Raw genomic sequence first — 6,815 nt, 5'->3', positions numbered from 1 at the left:
CGCCTGCTGCCCGTGGAACCCCTATTTTATGAACAAGTAATGCAGGATTGAGGAGTCCCTAAAAACAACAAGTTCGTGAAACTGACCATCTCAAAATTACTGTCGATATGGGGCAGGTATTGCCATAGGGTGCACTTCATTGCTGTCTTGTCTTTCAAAGTGATGCAATGGGACTTTCAATGCATCAGAATGTGAAGGGATGTCTAGTTGTTCTTCATTGACATCACCGTATGTTATTTTTCGTTCATGGGGGAAAAATGGTTTATGCGATCATAAAAAAAATCAAGATTCTGTTGTCCTTGCAACCAACCTAATCTTTAGCCTCCTCCCTCCGTACTAGCTTGCAAAAAGAAAGAAGAAAGGATTTGGTCTGCAGCATATCTGGAAGATTAACAAATCCAGGCTCTGGTGGGCCCAATGAGAAAATAACGCATTTCAATGAGGTTTTAGCTGGAGCCGGTCTGCTGATTTCAACTCTCCCACTGTGTCTTGTGGAGAGAGAGACAATCTTTCAGAAAATCAAGTCACAAACAATTTGGGCCTTCAGTCAGAGTCTGCTGAACTCAGGGGTCCACCAGCTCACAGCTCATCCCAGGAGCAGGGCATTAGGGCATGAGAAAGAGAAGTTAAACTGCTGGCTCTAGTTTTAATTTTATGTTGAGTGAATCACTGAAAACACACAACCAGCATAAATGGCTGAACAGTTATTTTATATTTTTTAAATTCTTCCAGTTGTAACAATCTAGGGTGTTATAAATAAAGGTAAACAAGATTCTTAAAAATGTGATTTCTACCTAGACGGTGTCTCTTTTATAACTCTTTCTAATGAATCCTCCTGATCATCTTTGTGTAAAAAGAGCCTTTTCTGACTTTGGCCAGTATTTCCTTTTCTCGTCAGAGTAAATTGAATGAACAGAACTTCAGTAAAATTGTTTTAAAATGATAAATGAAGTTAGGATACAGTTATAACTTTTTTGTAACATCTCATTATTGTAAAACAGAGTTGCAGTAGTTTGAATATTTTACATCATTTTTACGTTCTGAAATGTTTAAAAATTCAGCCACTCTAATTGTATCCAATTGTTGCTAGTAGTTCTTCACATGCATATACATCAGGGGTTGCAACCTTTCAGAAGTGGTGTGCCGAGTCTTCATTTATTCACTCCAATTTAAGGTTTTGCATGCCAGTAATACATTTTAGCGATTTTAGAAGGTCTCTTTCTATAAGTCTATAATATATAACTAAACTATTGTGATATGTAAAGTAAATAAAGTTTTTAAAATGTTTAAGAAGCTTCATTTAAAATTAAATTAAAATGCAGAGCCCCCCAGACTGGTGGCCAGAATCCGGGCAGTGTGAGTGCCACTGAAAATCAGCTTGCATGCTGCCTTTGGCACACGTGCCATAGGTTGCCTTCCCCTGATCTACATGCTACTGTTTCTTTAGGCTTATTTTCCATAGCTAGCAGTAGCACTTTGTTTACATTTTCACTTATGTTTGTTACTTTACCGCTTTTTGCCTTTTTTTTTTTTTTATTAATTTGCTAGCTGTGCGTGTCTCATTTGCTTTAACAAGTCTCTTGAGATGGGCAGAACAAAAAAGACAACTTTATATTACATTTGTTTGGTTTTTTTTTAAAAAAGTTGATATGCTCATTTTACTCAAAATTAACTGCTGGACCTATCTGATTAGAAACAGTTTGAAATTATTATTTGCACAGTGCCAAAAATTTGCTAGGCTCTTTACAAAACAAAGAACATTGTCTTTGCCTTGTACAATTTACAGTCTCATTTACGCATGACACAACGAGAGGTAGTAATCAGCAGGTGGAGGGGACTCGGAGGACATGGGTCACAATAATAAGAGCAGCAAGGTTATTCATTTATGGATATCATGATTATTCCATAAAAGTCTGTTTGGTTTTTAGTTTTCTTTTCTGGGGGGATAAATTCACTTCTTGTAGTTCAATATGCAACAAGTAGGTTTCTAGGAGAGAGATGACAGGAAGGGAGGTGGTGTCATGAATAGATGAGGAAAATTATCAGGTAGGGTATCTGGAATCAGCATAATTGTTTGGCTGTATCTAGCAAATACCGGCTGATCTGTTTGCCACTTGTGCAAAACAAAACACAACCTTATCATTAGTGGCCTAAAAGGTATCTATGGCTGCCTAGATAGCATTCACATATTGTACTTTATCTCTTCTTAGGTCTCAAAGGTTCAATCTGGTTCTTTACTCCTGCCTTCTTGCTAGCTGTTTTAACTAGAAACTTCTTCAGGCTCACCAGTGAATTGACAAGACAATATTGTCTAAATCCTAAACCACTATGGGTTCATTCCTGTCTCATTCTTGTTAGCTACGATCCTCCTACCTTTTTTGGACTGCCCTGGATACTTCCATTTTTATGAAGATTCCATCTGTGCAGGATTTTGATTTCCGGTTCTTATCTGCTTAACAGAAGACTGTTGAAACGCACTTGACTCTTAAGGACTTTTTACCTTTGAGGGCAGTGGAAGCAATGTGTGGGACATGAACACCCTCCTCGATCATCATGAGCCACTCCTTTCCTGAGTATAAAACCTGACCTATGAATATTCCAGTTAATATTCTTGACTATGGTTAGCTAAAAAGCTCTGTGCAAGAGACCATGCCTCTTTGGGTTCCAGCTGCTCACCAGACCCCAGTCACACCTTCTCAGGCGTCCTTTTCTTGCTCACAAGCCTGACTCCAGGCAAGCTGGAGATAGGGTTACCTTTCAGAGCTCTTTTTCTCAAATGCTTCAGTATAAAATTGTGGTGCTTTATTTTTGCAGCAATCCAGTGCCTGCCTCAGCGCGCCATCACTGGTTTCTGGTGCTTTGGTGCTTGATACTCTTTTGGTGCTAAGTTATCTTTTTTTTTTTCCCCCAGAGCATCTTCTTTTCTTTGAATCTTGATGTCCCTGCTCTTGGTTCCCCAGTGCTATCACAATACTTTCCTGTCAGGGGTTCAGTGTCAGCATTTCCTTGGCATATCGGTGCTGAGTCATCCCAGGGGGTCTCCATCCAACATGAGGCTAGCCCAGAGCACTTTAAATGGTTAACTCTGGAAGCTTTTGCTTTAGTTAGCCAATACTAATGAATGCCTGGACTGTGTGTCAGAGTTGCCCACAGTGGCAAAAACCCAACTCCCTAGTAACTAGCCCAGTGGAACAGCTTCGTCCTTGAAGCATCTTTACCATCATCCACGGGCTCCACTTAGAACCTCAATATTTGAAGATAGTGGTATTAAGCACTGGCCTTCACATGAGAGACCAGGGAAAGAGACACCAAGAGGAGCCAGTAGCTCCCCAAAATTATTCTGTTGAAGTCCCTGACTTGAGACAGCTCGGTATCCATGCCTCTGGGTTTTCCCCTCCAGCTTCCATGTGTTTGAAGTGGATACAAGGATGATAATTCCAGATATCAGTATATGCTTGGTGATCTGGTCCAGCCACTATTCTTCCTCTATGAGGCTGTCACAAAGCCTTCCTGTACTGGCTTTGAGACATTCCTTTAGCAGTGTGTGTCAGCTGTTGTCAGAGTTCTTAGCACACTTTGAGCACAATTCTCACCAAGACCAGTGACCACAGCCTTTGAGTAAATGCTTTCAGCACAAGAAGCTCTGGCTTCTACACACACAACACTACTCTTCTGCCAAACGTAGAAACATGGGAACTGCCTAATGGATAAGACCCATGGTCCATCTAATCCAGTATCCCATCTCTGACAGTGGACAACACCAGATGTTCGAGAGGAAACTGTAAGAACCCTGCAGTAAGCAGAGGTGGCATAATGTGCAGATGTGGAATCCCCGGGGTACTATCTGGAGCTGGGGTACTCTTGTGCCCCCTTAACTCTCCAGCTTTGGCTGTCTCTCGCAATCCTTTGCTAGTGATAAGCAGCAAACCCTCCAGGCACTGCTATCACTCAGCACAGCAGCATGTGGAGCCCCACACCCATCTAGATTGCATGAATGCTCCGAAAGCCACTCATGAATCACGCAGAGAAAGGCACCAGCCAATTCCCCCTCAGCTTCCCAGTCTTGCACCCTAGTGCTGTACCGACCTGCCCTGGTCAGAAGTCTTACCAGTGTACATTTATTACCTAATCCAGACCTTCCTCAATGTGAACCAGCCTTTGTACCTGAGCTGAGATTTCCCAAGCACTTCAACCAAACCATATTGTTTTAGATAAAATATAAAATAGATTTATTAACTCAGGAAAGATAGATTTTAAGTGATTATAAATGGTAGGCATAAGAGGTCAGAAATAGTTACCAAAGAAAATAGAAGATAAGCACACAGTCTAAAACTTAGACCTTATTACACTAGGCAGTATTTAGATCAAGCAATTTTCTCACCTCACTGGATGTTCCCAATCTACCTTCTCTAAACCATTCATTATTTTATATACTTTTATCACTTTCCCTCATATTTATCTCCCTTTAAAGGAAACAATCCCAATTTTTTTGATAAGTTTTCCATGATCTTGATTATTCTTGTCTCAGTTCTCTATACCCATTTTACTTCAGCAATGTCCTTTTTCAGATCGGTGACCTATACTGCACACAGTATTCCAGATGAGGCCACCCCATTGATTGAGGTAAAGTCATTATAATATTCTTCCTATTATTAATCATCTCATCTCTTATGCATCCTAACATCTTGTTAGCTTTTTTGACTGCACAGGTACTACAGTGAGGCCAAGGTTCATTTCTCGAGCTTATACAGTAAATGTAGACCTGTAAGGCAAACGCGTAGTTTACATTTTCCCTTAATGTGCATTTATTTGTATTTGTTGACGTTGAATTTCATTTGCCATTGTGCTGCCCATTCACTTAGCTTTTTTAGGTCTCTCTGAAGTTCCTCACAGTCTTCTCTGGTAATGACTAATCTAAATAACTCTGTGTCATCTGCACATTTTGCCACCTTACTGCTCATCCCACCCTTTGCAGAACATTCATAAATATATTGAACAACACAGGACCCACTAAGGAACCTCGAGGCACCCCACGGTTAATCTTTTGGTATATCAGTGTTTCCCAAAGCACACTCAGGCCCTCCATCACCTAGAAAAGTCCTGCAGTTTGTATAGGGGCCGCTATATAGATGTAAACAAGCTGAAGTACTCCTCTGATGCTCAATACACCTCCACTATCGAACAGCAACAAAACAGTGACTCTTCAGGGGAGCACCTGACTTTTGCCTAGGTCCTAGAGAAGCTGCCCAAGACTTTCAGTTGAAATGGGGCCAGGAATCTACAAGAGCTAAACTTGAGACGGCCAAGTGTACTGATATCTAATAAGAAAAGGAGTACTTGTGGCACCTTAGAGACTAACAAATTTATTAGAGCATAAGCTTTCGTGAGCTACAGCTCACTTCATCGGATGCATTTGCTGGAAAAAACAGAGGAGAGATTTATATACACACACACACAGAGAACATGAAACAATGGGTTTATCATACACACTGTAAGGAGAGTGATCACTTAAGATAAGCCATCACCTGCAGCGGGGGGGGGGGGGGGGGGAGAGGAGGAAAACCTTTTATGGTGACAAGCAAGGTAGGCTAATTCCAGCAGTTAACAAGAATATCAGAGGAACAGTGGGGGGTGGGGTGGGAGGGAGAAATACCATGGGGAAATAGTTTTACTTTGTGTAATGACTCATCCATTCCCAGTCTCTATTCAAGCCTAAGTTAATTGTATCCAGTTTGCAAATTAATTCCAATTCAGCAGTCTCTCGTTGGAGTCTGTTTTTGAATCTTTTTGTTGAAGTATAGCCACTCTTAGGTCTGTGATCGAGTGACCAGAGAGATTGAAGTGTTCTCCAACTGGTTTTTGAATGTTATAATTCTTGACGTCTGATTTGTGTCCATTCATTCTTTTACGTAGAGACTGTCCAGTTTGGCCAATGTACATGGCAGAGGGGCATTGCTGGCACATGATGGCATATATCATATTGGTAGATGCGCAGGTGAACGAGCCTCTGATAGTGTGGCTGATGTGATTAGGCCCTATGATGGTATCCCCTGAATAGATATGTGGACAGAGTTGGCAACGGGCTTTGTTGCAAGGATAGGTTCCTGGGTTAGTGGTTCTGTTGTGTGGTGTGTGGTTGCTGGTGAGTATTTGCTTCAGATTGGGGGGCTGTCTGTAAGCAAGGACTGGTCTGTCTCCCAAGATCTGTGAGAGTGATGGGTCGTCCTTCAGGATAGGTTGTAGATCCTTGATGATGCGTTGGAGAGGTTTTAGTTGGGGGCTGAAGGTGATGGCTAATGGCGTTCTGTTGTTTGCTTTGTTGGGCCGGTCCTGTAGTAGGTGACTTCTGGGTACTCTTCTGGCTCTGTCAATCTGTTTCTTCACTTCAGCAGGTGGGTATTGTAGTTGTAGGAATGCATGATAGAGATCTTGTAGGTGTTTGTCTCTGTCTGAGGGGTTGGAGCAAATGCGGTTATATCATAGCGCTTGGCTGTAGACAATGGATCGAGTGGTATGATCTGGATGAAAGCTAGAGGCATGTAGGTAGGAATAGCGGTCAGTAGGTTTCCGATATAGGGTGGTGTTTATGTGACCATCGCTTATTAGCACCGTAGTGTCCAGGAAGTGGATCTCTTGTGTGGACTGATCCAGGCTGAGGTTGATGGTGGGATGGAAATTGTTGAAATCATGGTGGAATTCCTCAAGAGCTTCTTTTCCATGGGTCCAGATGATGAAGATGTCATCAATGTAGCGCAAGTAGAGTAGGGGCATTAGGGGACGAGAGCTGAGGAAGCGTTGTTCTAAGTCAGCCATAA

The sequence above is a fragment of the Dermochelys coriacea genome, chromosome 5, assembly GCF_009764565.3.
Source record: "Dermochelys coriacea isolate rDerCor1 chromosome 5, rDerCor1.pri.v4, whole genome shotgun sequence".
NCBI lineage: Eukaryota > Metazoa > Chordata > Testudines > Dermochelyidae > Dermochelys > Dermochelys coriacea.
This window is presented reverse-complemented; position numbering follows the sequence as displayed.